General features: G+C 42.0%; 1 protein-coding gene across 14 annotated transcripts in view; it reads right to left on the bottom strand.

The window, feature by feature from the left end:
* MACF1 (microtubule actin crosslinking factor 1) overlaps window positions 1-19,736 on the bottom strand; it is a 403,924-nt gene that overhangs the window by 362,627 nt on the left and 21,561 nt on the right. The gene's annotated exons all lie outside the window — the stretch shown is intronic.

Here is a 19,736-nt window from a genome sequence, read left to right as displayed (position 1 = left end):
AGTCTTTGATTCTCTGCCAGTTTCCTCTATGGCTTCCTTTTGCATCGGCCCCCGGCCCCAGACTCCCCTTGGATCACTATCCCCCTTCCTTCTAAGCTACATTACACAAAGTTACCTAAAAGAAAGCTAAACAGGCAGTCTGAAAAGAACGGCTGTAGAATCAAAGGGAACCTTTCGAATGGGGGTAGGGGAAAGACTAACCTTATACTTGGATGTCAGTGCCAACTCAAAGTTCACATCACCACTGTAACTGAATGGTGAGCACATGTTCAAGAAAATTGGAAACTAAGAGTTATTTACTACCATCATGTCTCCAAAGATAATGGGTGTGACCTCTCCCCACCTCCACTTTCAGTTCAGGTCTCTGAGCAACAAAAGTAATTATGGTCTGCCTACTTAGCTTGAAACAACTAGTTTCAATTGGGCTCAGTCCTCTCCTACTCTACCTGTCGTACATTTTGGGTAGTCTTTGTGTTCTGGGCACTTAAGAACACCCCCGAACATACTTCTTAGTAGCTGTACTGCGTAATAAAATTATGACATAATCAACTTTTTCTGCTGGACCTGGAAGCCTCGATGAAAGAGAAAGTCTACCACTATTCCACAAGGCTGCAGGTAAATAAATAGTTTCTGCAATTCTGCTTGAGTGCTTCAATCTAGTGATTTGTAAGTATGATCTGACTTCAAAATCTTAAAGAAGGGGCTGGAGAAATAGTACAGTGGGTAAGGCACTTGCCTTGAATGCTAACCCAGGTTTGATCCCTGGCATGCCATATGGTTCCCGAACACTGCTAGGAGTAATTCTTGAGTGTAGAGCCAGGAGTAACCCCTGAGCATCACCAGGAGTAACCAAAAACCAAACAAAATATATTAAAATAAAATCTAAATTCAAAGATTATAACAAACTTTAAAATAAGAGGCCTACTGCCAAGTGGAGATCATCAGACCTGGGTTCAAAATCCAGTTCAGTCACTTACCAACTAGTTCTATGACCCCCTCAGGGAAATTATTTGGATTCCTTAAGACTCAGTTTAAATCTGACAGAGTGTAAATCTACTAGACACTAAGCTACCATTTGTGGTAATTAAAAGATAAAGTCCTGGTATTTAGTAAGGGTTCAATATTCATTAGTTCCCTCTCATTTTCTCCCTCCATTCCTGCACATACATATGCAGGTAACTCCACACTGCATATCAATATCAAATCATACAAAAGAACCAGGATTAAGTATGATCTCATTATAAAATAAACAAACAAAAAATACCATCATCAACTTGAGATTTGGCTTTAGCACCAACTGGTTCTACGACCTTGAGCAAGTGACTGCACTTTTTCCATGCCTCATTTCCTTGAGAGGACGAGCAGTGAGCTCAGCTAACCATTTCCAATTCATTCATGGGACAAATATTTTTTGAGCATCTACTATAAAAAATCAGATGCTCTTCAGTACTAAATTTATACAAGTAAATAAACATTTGTTTCTTATTTTCTTCCTGAAATTCAAATTATTCCCAACATTTGAAAACAATGGGAAGCAGCCAATAAGAACAATAATACTATTTTCTTCTTTATTAGCTCCCTTACTTCTCTTATTAACATGCCAGAGAACATGATTCCTTTTGCATTTGGGGTGATGGGATGGTCACAATCGGTGGTGTTTAGAGTCTGTGTTTGGGATTGCTCCTCACTGTGCTCAGGTCCTAGAGATTAAACCACGGGCTCAGCAAAGCATGTGCTCAGTCCACTGAGCTATTTCTCTGGCCCATTCTTCCATGATGGAAGGGTGTTTTTTGTTTTGCTCTGTTTTGTTTTGTTTTTTGGTTCGGTTCTGTTTTTTGGAATAAGTATGAAAGATTGACAGTGGGAAAGAAAGTCAAATCACAAAGTCAAAGAAGAACAAACCAAATCACAGAAACCAATTAAGAAATAAGGCCTTAAACTTGTTTATTAGCAACGGGCTAGAAGTGATGACAGACAGAAAGAAATGAAATCAACAGGATATGCTGAAAGATTGGGAGCCTAGAGGGAGGGAAACCGAGATGCATGTTCTGGCTTGGACAACTGCAGATGAGGAAGACATTCACTAAGACAGGGAACACAGTAGGAGAAGAAAGTCTAGCAGCAAGAAGGAACAATATGCTCAGTTTAGACACACTAAGTCTGATAAATAATACATAAGTGTGGCACATACTAAGTAAGACAATCACATAGAAAACTCCACTGTGAAGGATGCTTGAAGCTGCTGATATGAAAACAATAAAAAATACTGCTATTAATAAAGTGGTCCAATTCATGAAGTACATCGTCTGCATCTCATTCTCAGCACATCACAACCTACACCTTCATGACCACAATTAATTCAGGAATTTCAGAGAAATATACACAAAAAGATTACATAATAATGATAATAAAAAGAAATTAGAGGGGTAGTACAGTGGGTAGGGCTTGCACGAGGCCTACAGGGGTTGGATTTCTGGCATCCCATATGGTCCCCCACGCATCGCCAGAAGTAATTCCTGCTGCTCAGGTGTGACCCAAAAAAAAAAAAAAACTGAAAAAAGAAATTACAATGCAGTTCTAGATTATGATGAATTGCAAGGAAAACACTTGACAAATTTCAAAACCACAATCGCCAGTCAGCTTTCCAATATCTAGAACCTTTATTTAGCTTTCTAAGTCATCACAAGTTGAAAGGATTATACATCTTCACAAGTCAGATAACGAGATGCAATCAAGAAGAGGAAAAAAAACCTTAGAGGATTCAGTTCAATTCCACTGTGAGACAACACATGTATGCAAATGTCAAGGAAAGCAACTAATAATAGCAACAAATACATTATTTTCCATATTTATTTATTTAGGTTTGGTCCCTCAGGATCATGAAGTGCCAGGCTTGGGCCTGGAACTCCTACATGCAAAGTATGCTTTGTGTGTACTTCTCTCACTGAGCTTTCTCTCCTACTCTTTCCCGTGGTATGAGTCTCCTTATTACTGCCATTACACCTCTCTTACTAACTTATTACAGTTACAACAAATACTGTGTCACCCCTTTTCGAGGGCAGATTCATGCCAAGATCTGGGCCATTCCCTGAACTGCTTCATGCTTACCTAGGAACTGCCCACAGGATGATGGAAGAGAGACCTGAGAAATGGAAATTTAATTTCCCCTCTATCTCTCTCCCAAAGAGAGTGTGGAGGGGATGGAGTTCATGCCCAATTCAGTCAGCCTAATCAATGGCTGAATAAATAGCAATACTCCTACATTAGAGAGAGAGAGAGAAAGAGAGAGAAGAAATTCCAGTCCCTGACAGTAGCTCATCTTAATAAGGGCACTATTACATAAATACCATCATTATCCTTATTAACAATAACAATAAACACAATAAACCAGCCTTCTGAAAGATGTGAAAATCTCAAAGCACCCCAGCAACAAGTTTGGTCCCTCCTTTTAATGTCGGTGGACCCTACCTGCCTACATCACTTCCACTGGGGAAACTAACCTAAAGATGGGACAGGAACTACCATCTTACCAAGAAAAGGCATCTCTAGATGAGACTAGCTTCATTCTAACTCAATCCTAACCACAAGACTCACCTTTAGTTTTATGAGCACCTGAGTGTATGCAGTAGATCTGCGATGAACTTTATCATGTGACAAAGACAATTATACCAGAGGATCCAAGTCTTCCAGGTGTTCTCCCTGCTAATAAATAACAAGCCTACCATATCAGCCCAGGTCACTGGAAAGAGCCCCATTAGGATCCTGATGTGGCTGTATGGAAAGAAAACTTAGCAATAAAGTTCTATATGAATGTTAACAAGAATCTATCTGGCACCAAAGGGCTAGAGCTCCCTTGCCATCCTGGCTGAAACAGAGGATGACTACACGCTGTCAGTTCCCTTCTGCTCGGGACTGGTCTCTTTTTAGAATATCTCCACAATGAAAATGATAGATACATGAAGAGTAATCATTCATTATTTATTCAACTGCTTGGACACATTCTTTATTGTCTTTTGTCATTTACAGTGCCTACTGTATACTGCAAAGTCCTAGAGACAAGAGGGTCTATGAACTCTCTTCAATACTATATTCTAAACTATGTTCTAAGAGACTCTAACAAAGCCCTCTCTGACAAAGATTGTAGAGAGTCCATATGTGAAATGTCGTACCCATGAAGTAGTCCATCCATGATAATTTGACAATGTGAAATCAGAGGCTAGGGACAAACAAGTAAGACATACACCTCTTGCAAGAGTTAGAGAGAAACTGTACTGGATAAGCCAAACTAGGGACTGAAACAAGATCAAAGATTCTTCCAATTAGTGGAGACACACCTTCCACTCCCTGTGACTCATGTCAAGTTTATTCCATATAGAGTCCAAATTTACAAGAAGCAGAAGACAAGTCACACTGTGGGGCAAGTTCCAGAAAAACCGAAGAATGCAGAATGTGTCAAAAGAGGTAAAACTTAAGTCAATTCTGAAGTACACTTAAATATATCAGAAAACATCCTCTACACTAAAGGTGAAAAAAGCAAACAAGTAGAGGGCAAAGGAGAAGGTTTAGATATAAACTCCTTTTAGATATAAAGGTCAGATAACCACTGAAGGACACTATCACGATCTGAAAGGCAGTGATTAAATTGAACCTATTAAGGTAAGGCAGAAAGAACTCTGAGTCATGAGAACAAATACATCACGTTCATAGCCCTCCAGCCAAAATAAACAAGGAGACTGCTACATCTTCCACAATAGCTACTCTTGTCTAGTTTTGCAAAGAACCCAGGTTTTTCAAACCAACCCTGGTTCAAAAATAATGCATACACCAAACACATAATCTTCATGGAAAGCAAGATCTACAAATGTTTATAAATTCAAAGACTCTACAGAAAGTAAATGAGGATACAGGTCTATGAGGTTTATGCCAAAGTGTCGAGTTCATTTTCCAACCAATGACTCTCCTCACTCTCCATCTAGAAGTGAGATGAGGATTAAAGACTTCATGTGAGAAAAGCTCTCTAGGTTACGGTCAAGATGAACCTGACCAGGCTGGGGAGATGGTTAAAAGGACTGGAGTGTATGTTTCACATGCAGGAGCCCCAGATTCTACCCCTGAGCACTGCCACATGGATCTAAGCACTGCTGGGAGAGGTCCCGGAGCACCACAAGGTGTGATACACTCACCCCCACACATACTCAAAAAAAAAAAAAGTTCCTGATTACAAGTATCTAATCATGTCAACAAATATATGAGGATCAAGTTCTTCCCAGAACCTTATACTAAAGAAATGCATGGTTACATGGCTATATAGTTCCTCCTTGAAAAGTTCTTAAAATTTTTCTAGAGAGGGGCCGGAGGCTAGTACAGCGGGTAGGGCATTTGCCTTGCATGTGGCCGAGCCAGGTTTGATCCCCAGCATCCCATATGGTTCCCCAATTACCGCCAGGAGTAATTCATGAGTGCAATTCCTGAGTAACCACTAAGTATTGCTGGGTGTGACCGAAAAAGACCAAAAAAATAAATTAATAATAACAATTTTGCTAGAGGGATACGATACAAGTCAATCAAAAATTCAGCAGGTACTTCTTTTTGTTTTTGTGCCACATCCAGCGGTGTTGAGGATCAAATCCAGATCAGTCACATGGAAGGCAAGCACCCTGCCCATTGAACTCTCTCTAGCCTCTAAAAATTCTTTTTAATGGGGGAGGGGAAGGATGTGGGGGCACATACCACAACCTGCAGTGCCATGACTGCTCCTGGAGGTGCTCTGGAGATCATGAAGTGATGGAAGCTGAGACTTCTGTATGCAAAGCATGAGCTCCAGCTTTTGAGTTATCTCCCCAGTCAGTAGAGAACAGATACTCCATTCTCTCATTCATTTTCTCTCCTCTCTCTCTCTCTCATCCAATATCTATCTACATATATATATATATATATATATATATATACACACACACACACACACACACACACCTGACACCTGAGCAGTCCCCAGAGTTTAATCCTGGCTCTGGCTCAGCACTCAGGGATCACTCCAGGTGGTGCTCAGGGTGCTGGAATTGAATCCAGGTCGACTGAGTGCAAGGCAAGCATCCTACTTGCTGCACTATCTCTCTGGCCTGGGTTCACTTTCTACTTCATAGAGAAAATATGAGCCAGCAGGAAACATCCCTCAAGCTCCTATCCCTCATGCCAATCTACTTAACCTGCATTCTTTCCTTCCTCCCTTTATCTTTTCATCAGTCACACTCCTCTTTTGACTCTGGATCTCTTGCTCTCATTGATTCTTCTCTCCCTTTTTTTTGAATTTGATAGTATCTCTTCTTCTCTACTAGTTCCTTCCAAATACCATTTGAGTATGTTTAAGTTTCTCCTATGTTACAGTAAACAAACAAGACTCCCTCCACCTACATTTCCTGCCCTATAAAGCCTTCAACTTCTCCTCCCTTCAAAATACCAATTTCAAACTCACTGACTGCATTTCTATACTTATTCACTTCCCAGCTCACTGCTTTCTGGACTGTATTTCCCACAATTCCACTGAAAACGCTCAAGCAAAAATGACCTTTATATTAGAATCCAAAGTCCTTACATTGTTTGACCTTTCATATTCAGACAGTGTGACACACCCTCCTTTATTTTTTCCCCCAGGAAACAAGGGGTCAGGAGATAGCTCAGTGGCTAAAGTTCTATCCTGGTCAATATGAAGTCATTACTTCTCTTTTTTTCCCTCCCCCCCGGGCTTCTTGGGGTTGCACCCGGTAATGCTCGGGGGTTACTCCTAGCTCTGCAGTTACTCCAGAAATTACTACAGGCTGTGCTCAAGGGACCATAGAAAATGCCCTACCCTCTGTACTATCACTCTGACCCCCAGGCCCTAAATTCAATCCCCAGTGCTGCTGTATGTGTAACCTAGCACAAGCTCAGCTGCATCACAATCAAATTTTTTCTTTTTCCTGACCACATGCAAGGAAAGCTCCCTATTCATTGTACTATCTCTCCAGCCCTTTCTCCTGTCTTTTTTCTGGTTTTTGAGCCATAACTGGTGGTGCTCAGGGCTTCTGGTTCTGTGTTAGGGATCACTCCTGGCAGGGCTTTGGTGACTATGAAGTTAGTAGTCTACATCTGTCTACATCTGACTTTCCTCATCCACCTACATCTGTGCCCATTCCCATGAGGGTCCATGAATTTCCTTCAGAGGACTCTTCTTTCATGTTTCCCAAACCACACACTCCTCAGAATACTCATCTCAAATCTCTTCTCACTGTATAGACAATACCTAAGCAGTCTCCTTATCTGCTCATGTGATTCTGATAAGCTGATGACTGTTTCATCTATTACATCTCTTCTGAGCTCTGTACTCTTCTACCTGTTGGACACCTCTTACCAGCATGCTACCTCTTACCTCAACACAACCAAACTAAACTCAGTTTCTTCCCCTCCACGAGTACTGCCACCCCTTCACTACAAATAATCTGCCTCCTCTTATACTCCTTATTTTAGTTAATGACACAATATACCCAAATAAACCACCAACCAGAAACCTGGAAGTTCTTCCCTTACCCACTGTCCACTGTCTACTGTCCTCCCACTGTTCATCAATTTGCTCGAGAGGGCACCAGCAATGTCTCACAACAAATTGTGAGACTTCTTGTTACTGTTTGGCATATCGGAATACATTACGGGAGCTTGCCAGGCTTTGCTGTGCAGGCGAGATACTCTCGGTAGCTTGCTGGGCTCTCTAAGAGGGGCAGAGGAATTGAACCCGGGTAAACTGCATGCAACACAAACACCTTACACACTGTGCTATTGCTTCCCTGACCCACCACATTCAATTTAGTCATTAATCATGTAGATTTTACTCAGCATTTCATGATTTGCCCCTTTGCAATACTACTTCCACAACCTTAGTTTAAACCTTGATTGTTCCCTGCCTAAATTACTGTCACAGTGTTCTGTCACTAGTCTTTTTTTTTTTTTTTTGGCTTTTGGGTCACACCCGGAGATGCACAGGGGTTACTCCTACTCGCTCTGCACTCAGGAGTTATTCCTGGCAGTGCTCAGGGAACCACATAGGATGCTGGGAATTGAACCCGGGTTGGCCGCGAGCAAGGCAAACGCTTGCACTGTGCTATCGCTCCAGCCCCGTCACTGGTCTTGACCCTTAACACTACTGCCAGAAGGAAAAAACAAAATACTTTTTAGCTTTTTGGGTCACACCCGGTCATCGATTTGCTCAAGCGGGCGATGTTCAGGGGTTACTTCTGACTCTGCACTCAGGAATTACTCCTGGCGGTGCTCAGGGGACCACATGGGATGTCAGGGATCAAACCCGGTTGGCCGTATGCAAGGAAAATGCCCCACTGCTATACTATCACTTAGGCCGCAGGAAAATATTTCTAACATACATATCTAGGGCTAGCAACTAGCTCAAGTGATACAGTACATGCCTGGCATGTGTGAGGACCTTGATTTAATCCCTGGAATTACAAATTAACTTAAATACATATTTGTTTAATATGTATTTAACGATAGCCTTCTTGCCTAAAATCCTTCAGTGGTTCCCAAAGCCCTGTAGGATGTAGTCCAAACTACACAGCATGACATACAAAGCTAGTCAATATTTTGGTCCTGCCGCTTTTCCTGCCTCATCTCATTTGTCATTTCATCACATCCCCCACTTCAAATTTATTAATCTCCCATATTTTTCTCCTCAAGATCTTATCACTGCACTTTCATTCATGGTGCCCTGAAAGCTCTTTACCTGAATATTTCATCCTACAAGTGACAGCTAAGCCTCTGGGTGCCCTTGGAACGCATTCCCATCCCAGCCTTAACAGGTGCCCCTGTTCACTGCCATAGCTCCTGTGTTTCTGTCTCACAGCACTCCCTACACTGGATGGGAATTGCCAGTTTACCAGCACATTTCTTCCTTTAAAATCTAAAGCTCAAAGAGATACAAGGACAACACTCCTGTCTCCTCAGCACTTCGTCTACTGCCTAGTTTAAAGTAGACAGTCAATAAATGTCTATTAGTTAAATAAATTAACGAACCCTCTAAACAAGCCCCCTGACACCTTGGAAGATAAGCAGTTCAAAATAACTGAAAAAGCTTGCTCTTCAAGCCCGAGTTCTCCTACATATTTCTCACTAGCTGAGCTGCTTCTTTGCTTGCCTATTTCCTCTGGAAAAGCCTATATTCTCTCTTATACACATACTTCTCTTTCTCTCCCCTCACATCTTTCTGAAGAGGTTTCAGTTTTTAAAAAAAATTTAAAAAACAAACTGAAGAGTTCAGAAGAATTTAAAAGCAATTTTGTGATCTCTCTCATATTTAATGACGCACAGTAAGGGAGCCACAAATGGCCAAAGGCAGCAAAACTGTCCAAGGATGGATAGAATGGATATTACTGAGGCCACTTAGCATTGTTAATTTAAATGAGAAGACTAAGAAATACATCCTTGAATCACAGACCCAAATGTAGTGTCCTTTCTAACAAGTTCAGAATGGGGTAAAATCTTTAAAAATATGATTTTTTTTATATAAGATGAAAGGACTTTATATTCTGGATAAGCCTAGAATAAGGAGTAAATTTTTTGCAAGGCAAAAACTTCTAGAAGAATTAGCAATATTAGTAGTTGAAATTTAAATCCCTATACTTGCCTAATATGAATCTATAATATATTCTTCTCTCCTCTATAATAATTTTTCTTGGTGGGAGAGGGGATGGTCAAGGGTTGGGCCACACCCAGCAGTGCTCAAATGCTCCTTCTGGTTCTATGTTAAGAAATCCTTTTCAGTGGTGCTGGAGGGACCACATGGTGCTGGGAATCAAACAGGGTCCTGAGCAAGCAAAGCATGAGCTCAGCACACTGGGCTATCTCTCTGAATCACCATCAACAACAAACCTTTTTTTGTTTTGCTTAGTTTTGGTGTCATAACTGGTAGCACTCTGGATTCACTCCTGGCAGTGCTCAGGGAGATCATCTAGGGTACTTGTCAAATCTGGGATGGCCAAGTGCAAGGCAAGCATCCTACCCACTGTACTATCTCTCTGGCCCCATTAACATCGATCTCAATCTATCCTCTTTCTCATTAACTGTGGCCTCATAGAGAGCACTCTCATCCCCACTCTCATCCATTATTTACAGAGCTACTATATTAACCCTGCCCATCATCTACATCTCAGGTTCTTCTTACTGACACCTGGGACGTTCTCTCCTCTTACTCCTAATTTCATTAGCATTCTCTCAATGAATCTCAACGTCCCACGCATTTCCCCACCACAGTATCTGCTCCTAGGAATTGGCAAATGCAATGAACATAGAGAGTACAACCAAACACCCACCCCCGCCCCTCCAAAAAGAAAAAAAAAAAAAAAAGCAAATCCTCCTACAATTTTCAATCTAATATACTTCTTGTGAGTTGAAACCTTCAAACTCTAAAAGGCATTTCGAGGGCCAGAGAAACAGTATAGCAGGTATTCCCCAGCATTCCATATGATCCCCCAAACACAGCCAGGAGTAATTCCTGAATGCAGTGCCAGGAGTAATGCCTGAACATTGCTAGGTGTGACCCAAAAAGCCAAAAAAATTTTTCTTAAATAGATAAATGAAAGGCATTTCAAGCAAAGCAAATCTTTTCATCAACAATAAACTGTATTTACCTTTCACAACAAAAATTATGGTAGAAATATACTATCATATGAAAGAATTTCTGGCAAAGCCTTTGTCTAAAAACAGATACTAGCTCTTCAATTAATTAACTAGTTGTAGGCAGTGACCCAAAAATTATCACCAATAACTGGTATATCCATGATGGATAAACATGATCATGCAGAAAAAAAAAAAACTGTTTCATTTTGTTTGGCTTATTTTTTTTTGAGTTTTCATTTTGTTTCGTCAGTTTCACCCAGTGGTACTCAGGACCTACTCCTGGCTCTGTGCTCAGGATCACTCTGCATGGAACTTAAGTAACCATATGTATGTACTGCCAAGAATCGAGCCCTAGTGGGCCCCATGCAAGGCAAGCCCCTCACTCACTGTGCTATCCCTCTGGCCCAGAAGTAAATCCTTTTGAACAAAGAAAAGAAATACTGTGATCAGTGGGAACAGATTTATACTGTAACACAAATTTATGTTTCAATTGCGTTAGTCATCAAAATGTATCCCATTCAAGGCTAACCAAAAAGTTGGGAGAGGGGAAAATTTGGGCCAATCCTATCTTGGTGATGGGGCTGCTTCTGGCTCGAGGGACCATAAAATCCCAGGGATCAAATCTGAGTTTCTCTCACAAGCATGTACTGCAGTCCTTCTAGCTATAACACAAAAACACACACAAACATTCCTGAGATTATTATATAAAGCCCTATATATTTTCCTGCTTTTACTTTTTTCAATTTTCTGCATTAAACACATACTATTACATAGAAGGAATGATCTTAAAATAATAGCTTGCAAGTGCTTATATGATTGCCCCTTATCTTGAGGGAAACTCTCAAATACATATAAAAGAAATATTAAAAAGTTGGGGATGTGGCCCAATGACAGAATATAAAGGTAAAGGTAAAGGTAAAGGCCCTCCCGTTGATCGTCGATTTGCTCAAGCGGGCCCAGTAACGTCTCCATTGGAGACTTTGTTGTTACTGTGTCTGGCATATCGAATACTCTCGGTAGCTTGCTGGGCTCTCCGAGAGGGGCGGAGGAATCGAACTCGGGTCGGCCATGTTGGCTGCTTGTAAGGCGAACGCCCTACCCGCTGTGCTATCGCTCCTAAATACTAGGCCCTGGGTTCAATACTAGTTGAGGGGGTGGCATGAGAAAATGTATAGAAAGCCCTTACACTGGGCCTGGCAGATGACTCAAAGGGATGTAGCACATGCTTTGTGTGTGTGTGTGTGTGTGTGTGTGTGTGTGTGTGTTTAGGGGGGAGGGGAGGAATGGTCCCCTGAGCATTGCTGGGACTGCCCTCTCCAACTCCCACTCAGCACCACTCAAAAACATATGGCCTAAAAAACAAAAAGTCCCTATATTAAAAGCCCTGGGGGGGGAGGGACGGGGGGGGGGGAACAGGAGACAAAGCAATAGTACAGCAGATAGGGCATTTGTCTTGCATGTGGCCAACTTGGGTTGATACCTAGCATCGCATATGGTTCCCTGAGCACTGCCAGGAATAATTCCTGAGTACAGAGCCAGGAATAACTGCTGAGCATCACCAGTGTGACCCAAAAGCCAATATAAAATAGAAGACCATATGGGCCTGAGCACTAGTACAGAGGGCAGGGCGCTTGCCTTGCACAAGGCCAGTCTAGATCGATCACAGCATCCCATATGGTCCCCCAAGCACCTTCAGGAGTAATTCCTGAGTGCAGTGCCAAAAGAAGCCCCTGAGGGTGTGCCCAATAATCTAAATCAATAAAGACCATAAAACCTCATTAGGGAGGGGCTGGAAAAATAGATTAAGGTGCTTGCTTGCCTTTCAAATAGCCAACCTGGATTTGATTCGCCACAGAGCATAAGTTTCCATGAGCACCACCAAGACCCCAAAACAAAACAAAAAATGTAATCAGGGAAACCATTCTAACAGACATGAGGAAAGAATACCAAACCGGGGGCAGGAGCAATAATACAGTGGGTAGGGCACTCACCTTGCACTCGGCCAACCCTGGTTGATGCCCAGGCCCCCATATGGTCTCCTGCACCCCACCAGGATTGATCCCTGAATGCACTTAGCACTGCCAGGTATGGCCCCTTCCCCCAAAACATATGAAACAGGGGCTGGAAAGAAAGTACATCAAGTCAGGCACTTGCCTTTGCAAACAGCCAACCTGGGTTCAATCCTCAGCACTACATATGGTCCGCAGAGTACCACCAGGAGTGATCTCTGAGCACAGAGCCAGGAGTAAGCCCTGAGTACTGTCAGATGAGGCAAAAATATATATTAACAATATATAGTAAGGGGATCAGAAAAAGGGAGCAACCAACTTCAATTGGCTGTATAAAGGACACAGATTTCATGTTTATCTTTAATAAAATAAAATTCAAAAGAGAGAACAAGAGAGATAAGATTTGCATAACCAGAGATAAAGGGAAAGGGCATTCCAGAGGTGAACAGAGAACACTAAGGCACAGAGGTAGGTATAAGGATCCAGGGGAAAGATACTGAAAATTGTCTAAATAAAGCAGATGTTAAGTCATTGATAGCTGATAGGTATACAGAGCAAATCAAATGATGAAAGATCCTGTAAGGTGAAAATAAGGACTTTTGTCATTTACTCCAGAAACTCTCAAGTTCTGAAGGGAAAAATACTTATTAGAAGTAACCCCAAAAAGTTGGAATAAATGTTCTTAGATACTGTAAGCCAAGCCTAAAAAAGGCTTCTTCAAGAAATTAGTAAATATTCCTAGTAGCATCAAGACAACAAGCTGAAAATTACAACCAAAAATATAAGGAGCCAAAGCAGCAGCTTTGGCACATGATACAACCTAGTCACAATACAACTCAACATATAATTAACAGTAGTAAAAAACAAACAAACTGTCACTGTCACTGTCCTGTCCTCCTGTTGTTCATCAATTTGCTTGAGCGGGCCCAGTAACGTCTCCATTGAAGACTTTGTTGTTACTGTGTTTGGCATATCGAATACATCACGGGGAGCTTGCCAGGCTTTGCCGTGCGGGTGAGATACACTCGGTGGCTTGCCAGGCTCTCCGAGAGGGGCAGAGGAATTGAACCTGGCTTGACCAGGCCGACCACTTGCAAGGCAAACACCCTATCACTGTGCTATCGCTCCAGCTCAAACAAACAAACAAACAAACAAAAACCCAAAACCTAAAAAAGCCTGGATGTTTCTAGACCACTGAAAAATCAACTAAAGGTTCATTTTGTAATCCCCAATTTTTCACTTCTGACTTGGGATCTTGGATGTTTCTGCTGTCAGATGTGTTCTCTGTAGTCTTCTTTCTACTATGAGCTCCAAAACCTGAAACTGGCATTAAAAAGTAGCAAGACAATAAGACCTCAGTTTGTGCATTTCCCTGGCTGGTATAATGTCACTTGCCAAGCAAGACCAAGATGAAAGCAGCAGCTCTGAAAAGCACTGTCAGCACATGCTCACATTTTATGATTTCAACAGCATGAATGTGGCCAAAGTTTGTGATTTCCCAGCAGATGAACCTGACTCACTTTCTGAATTAACAGTGTCCATGTCCAGAAGTAGCAATTATTCTGTTGTTCTATTTAGAAGCTATCTACACTAATTCAAGGGTTATATCCTAAAAAGCAACTAGAAAATTGAGTCTACCTTTAATCAAGAGGTTGGTTACTTTAGAGGGGACAGAACAATAGTACAGTGGGTATGGTGTTTTCTTCACATGTGGACAACCCAGGTTCGATCCCTGGCACCCCCATATGGTCCCCAGAGCCTGCCAAGAGCAATCCCTGAGCACAGCAGGGTGTGACCCCAAAGCAAATCCAAAAGAAGAGGATGCTTTAGAAGTTATTTAGGTAAACAATACCAAATCTTCAGTATATATATTTCAACCTGTGTTGAAAAAATTTAAATTTTAAAATTTTAATAAATGTTAAAGGTAAAGGCCCTCCCGTTGATCATCGATTTGCTCGAGCGGGCCCAGTAACGTCTCCATTGGAGACTTTGTTGTTACTGTGTTTGGCATATCGAATACGTCACAGGGAGCTTGCCAGGCTCTGCCGTGCAGGCGAGATACTCTCGGTAGCTTGCCGGGCTCTCCGAGAGGGGCGGAGGAATCGAACTCAGGTCGGCCATGTTGGCTGTGTGCAAGGCAAACGCCCTACCGCTGTGTTAATAAAATTTCAAAACTTTGTAGTACATTGCTTTTGTATAAAAAAAATTCAAGTGATCTAGGGCCGGAGCAATAGCACAACGGGTAGGGCGTTTGCCTTGCATGTGGCCGACCCAGGTTCGATCCCGGGCATCCCATATGGTCCCCCAAGCACCACCAGGAGTAATTCCTGAGTGCAGAGCCAGGAGTGACCCCTGAGCATTGCTGGGTGTGACCCAAAAGGCAAAAAAAAAAAAATTCAAGTGATTTATGTAACATGAAACTTCTTCCACAATAAAAGAAATACTCCACAGTTGAGAGATCTGACAATGTAACTGGAATGCAACTGTAGTTCAGAGGCTATAAACTATTTAAAACACTGATACTAACAATGACACTAAGAATTAAAGACTTCCCACAATTATTTTACTTAGCACAAGTGAAATAATGGAATTTAGGAACCAGAGAGAAGGAAGAGCAGCCAGGGATCTTGCCTTACATACAGCCAACCATGGTAGGATCCCTGGCACCCCAAGCATCGCCAGGAGTGACCCCTGAATACTACCACATGTGGTCCAAAAATAAATAAATAAATAAATGAAAATAAAACTTTCTCCAGTGATACAATGAGAAATCTTCATCTAGATGCCTGGCTCTTTGGACTATAATTTAAGTTTTCTGCCTAAATTTACTCATGTATGTACAATCTCCTTACATGATACTATAAGCATAAAACAAGATAACAAACATGAAACTACTTTGCAAAGCACAAAGTATAGGGAGATAGCTCAAAGGGTTAAGGTGCATGTTTTGCACTGGGAAGTCCCTCGGGCACGCACAGCTGGGAGTGACCCTGCTACCCTCACCCAGCATAAAACTAGAAGTAGCTCCTGAGCCTTAGAGTGCACCCCCAAAAATATATATGTATGAGTATGAATTCATGTATGTATAAAAATATACCTAAAAGTTTATCTGAGTTGAGGATGCAGCGATAGTACAGCGGGTAGGGCATTCCCAGCATCCCATGTGGTCCCCTGAACACCACTAGGAGTAATTCCTGAGTGCAAAGCCAGGAGTAACCCCTGTGCATCCGCCAGGGGTGACCCAAAAAGCAAAAAAAAAAAAAAAAAGTTTATCTGAGTAATGGCCTAATACATGTCATTAATTCACTCATGGTCGTATGAATCCCAAAGAGTTAGTAGTTAGTACTATCATCCCCATTTTATTTTATCTTACTGTTTGGTTTTATATTGGGGGCCACACCAGGCAGTGCTTCATCTCTAGCTCTATACTTAGGAATCACTCCTGAAGGGCTCCAGGGATCATATGGAATGCTGGGATAGAACCTGGGTCAGCCATGTGCAAGGCAAGAGCCCTACCTGCCATACTCTCTCTCTGGCCCATCATCCATCCCACTTTAACCAAAGATTAGATGACCCAATTTTTCCAAGGTCCTACAATGGAAGTGACATGGCAAAAAACTAGGACTAGAGTTCAAGACTGAAGAAATTCAAAACCAGGCTCTTCATTTCTATCAAGCTGCCCAGCAGTTCTGCATGATAAATTATATACAGAACCTTCACTCCTCTCTGTGGTGAAAGCTTTTTAAGTTCTTTTCTGTGATATGATAAAAATCAGACCAAACTGTCTTCATATGACCCAGGGTACCTAATGAGAACTCTTAAGTTTTCAAGTTCCAGATAATACATATTATCAATCTTGAGATATAAATATTCTTTTTTATTCCCAGTCTAGTCCAACGTGTAAAGGCTCTAGTCCTGAGTCTAGTCCAACGTGTAAAGGCTCCAGTCCTGAAGGTTTCACGAAAACAGAATCTAATTCTGCCTGAACCGACTTATATGTAACTTACTTTATTTAACCAACCATCCAGATGGTGATTTTAAAACTACTCTCTAAAACTTAATACTATACCCAAATATGTGACCTGCTTCTTCAGAATAATGTCTCTACCCTAAAAAAAAAAAAAAAAAATCAGATCCTGATCCACCACACTCTCAAACTGTTCCTTCTTACTTTCTTTTGGTGTTCATAAGAACTTGAATCTATAGAAAGGAAAGCTTTATGACAGAAATGAAATATTCCTCAAAATAAGGAATTGCTTCCATGTTTACTAAGCAACTACCTGATTACCACCTACATAAGGACTTTCATTACAACAAAAACACTACTCCAGACAACACTATAAATATGAGAATCACTAGCAAGTGTGTCCTCTATTATGAGTTAACAAAATTGGCAAACTATTGTTGCTTTTTCTAAAACTTTCAATGACTGACTCCCTCACTGCCCATGAAATAAAACCATAAAAGAATCTTTACAGGCTGGATTCTGAGTCCTTTACAGAACCATATGTTCCCACCAAAACCCTAACCCTTTAGTCATACATACCTGTGCATTCACATTAGTCAAGCCCCTCTTACTCACGCCTATACTCGCATGCCTTTGCATGTGCTATTTTATTTATTCCTTCTGCCTTCTTCCCTCCTCACCCTCTATTGGACTAAATCCTACTTTTACCTAAAGGCCCATTCAAGTGCCAACACCTCCTTTGTCAAGTCTTCCATGCAAAGTAGAAACACAGTTGCTGTCACAGTAATTTACACAGATGTAAATACCAAGAGCAGAAGGCAGATCTCATTCATAATTCTGGCATCTCCTATGCTTAACACTTTATCGCCAACAGATATGTAATAATTGCTGACTGACTGAAAGAAAGAATATACTCTAGCTTTATTGGCTGCTGCCCACTCTGAAATACAGGATCCAAGGTTATTATCTAATACCTTCTGTTTGCTGGCCAGCCAGGCTCTAGAGGAGACTTTGCGATATTTAGGAAATAAGGGAGAGTGTTTATGCCCATGCTGAATCATCTAATCCTGCCAAGATCATGCTTAACTACTAACACACAGAGAAACGGTTACCAGGCACAGGTGTGGAAAACCCATGCTTGCAACCATTCCTAATGCAGCTGCAATATAAAGTGCTCACTTGCCTACTCATCACCCCCCTTTGCAGAGGTAGTTTACATGGTTAGAAACGTTAAGTTTTCCTGGGGCCCAAGAGATAGCACAGCAGGTAGGGTGATTGCCTTGTATGAGGCCGACCTGGGTTCAATCCCTCACATCCCATGTGGTCCCCTGCCACCACCAGGAGTGATACCTGAGTTCAGAGCCAGGAGCATGGCCCAAAAAACAAACAAACAACACCAAAGTAAGCTTTTCCTTCAGAATACAAAAATCCGATTTAAACTGTAGAAGGATAGCTAAAATTCACAGCAGCAGAGAAATCCAAGTAATTTGGGAGTCAACCATCATCACCTTCAATAACTATTTCCCCTATTCTCTCCAAAATTAATTCCTGGTGGGGCATGAAGATTGTTCAAAGGGCTACTACTGTACATGTTCTGCACGTGGGAGGCCAGGTATTCAATTCCTCTAACAACCCTACCCTTATTTCAGGAAAGGTCTCTAAGCACCTGAACATCTTCCCCAAGTGTGGCCCAAAAACAACAACAAAGAATTCCTGGCATTATCTTCACAAACTACCTTGCCTGGTAATTTGATCCCAGCTCTTTCCACTGTTTAAGCTAGCCTTTCTCCTATTAAAGCAGTAAGAAGATTTCTAAGTCTGGAAAATGCAGGAATTCTTTGCAGCCAAGAAATAGCAAAGGCTTGGGTGCTAAGACACCCTATCTCCCAAAAAGAATGGTGCAGTGGAGGAAGATAAAAGCTTCTGCACCTATCACAGAGCAGAATGCATAACAGTGTAAGGCAGATCAAGTCCCTTTACACTGTCGGATTATTCTTGACCGATTCCTCCTCTCAAGAATGAGATTTGCTAGATGGAGAGATAATACAGTGGGTAGGGCACTTGCCTTACACCACATATGATCCCCTGAGCCCACCAAGAGTGATCTCGGAGTGCAGAGCCAGAAGTAAGCTCTGAGCACCACAGGATGTGGCCCAAAAACAGGAGCTCTTCCTTCTCCATCTCTTCTAAAGCATAAACATATAAACTTGAAAATCTTATTTTCAATTTCTGCCGGTTTTTCCAGAGTTCTAAAAATACACCTTGCCTCTTTGTAACCCCTCGCTCCAACACACACGCGCACGCGCACACACACATACACACACACAAGAAAATGAGATCTGGGGGGCAAGAAAGATAGTACAATGGTTGAGGTACTTGCCTTGCAAACAAGAGACCCCAGTTTAAATCCCCAGCACCATAAATGGTCCCCTGAACCCTGCAGGAGTGATCCCTGAGCGTAAAGCCAGGAGTAAGCCCTAAGCACAGTCACAGTCAGGTGTGGCCCCAAAACAAAAAAACAACAACAAAAAAGAAAAGAGACCTGGGTCTCAGAAAGATCAAATTCCTATACACCTGATCAAAGTCCTTCAGAGGAAAGCCAAACTGAGTGAGACAGCTAAAAGCCTGAACACAAAAGGCCTCACCTGGAACCTGCTCTACTTGCCCCTTCCTTCCCAGTTTCATGTGCTAGGAATTCAACTTCCTTTCAGCTGGAGGCTACCAGCAATAAGCTCCAAGTGAAGTGCTGAGATTTCTTCGCCTCTATAATTTCATTCAGCTGGGTTCTGAAGCTGTCACAGTCCAAGGCAGGCCCTGAGTCTCCTCTCTCTGAGGGGGATGCAGTGCTGCCCAACAGCCTGCAAAGGACTCCTTAAAGGAACCATTCACACAGCCCCTTTCTTCAATGAACTTCAGCTGCAGGGTCTAACCCCTTTGTACGTGGGGAGGGGGAAAAGAAACACCGCTTCTTAAAAGACCCCAGCAGGGTGACAGAAAACTTGCTGCAGGCAAGAAAACCTGGCCAGCTTACAAGAGCTGGTGCAGCAGGGAACAAGCAGCGCCCTCTCTGCTCTCCTGCTGCAGTTCCAGGCTGCGCTCTCCAG

The sequence above is a fragment of the Sorex fumeus genome, unplaced genomic scaffold (assembly GCF_029834395.1).
Source record: "Sorex fumeus unplaced genomic scaffold, SorFum_2.1 ptg000047l, whole genome shotgun sequence".
Classification (NCBI taxonomy): Eukaryota; Metazoa; Chordata; class Mammalia; order Eulipotyphla; family Soricidae; genus Sorex; species Sorex fumeus.
The sequence above is the reverse complement of the archived record's forward strand: the minus strand, read 5'-3'. Positions and strand labels throughout refer to the sequence as shown.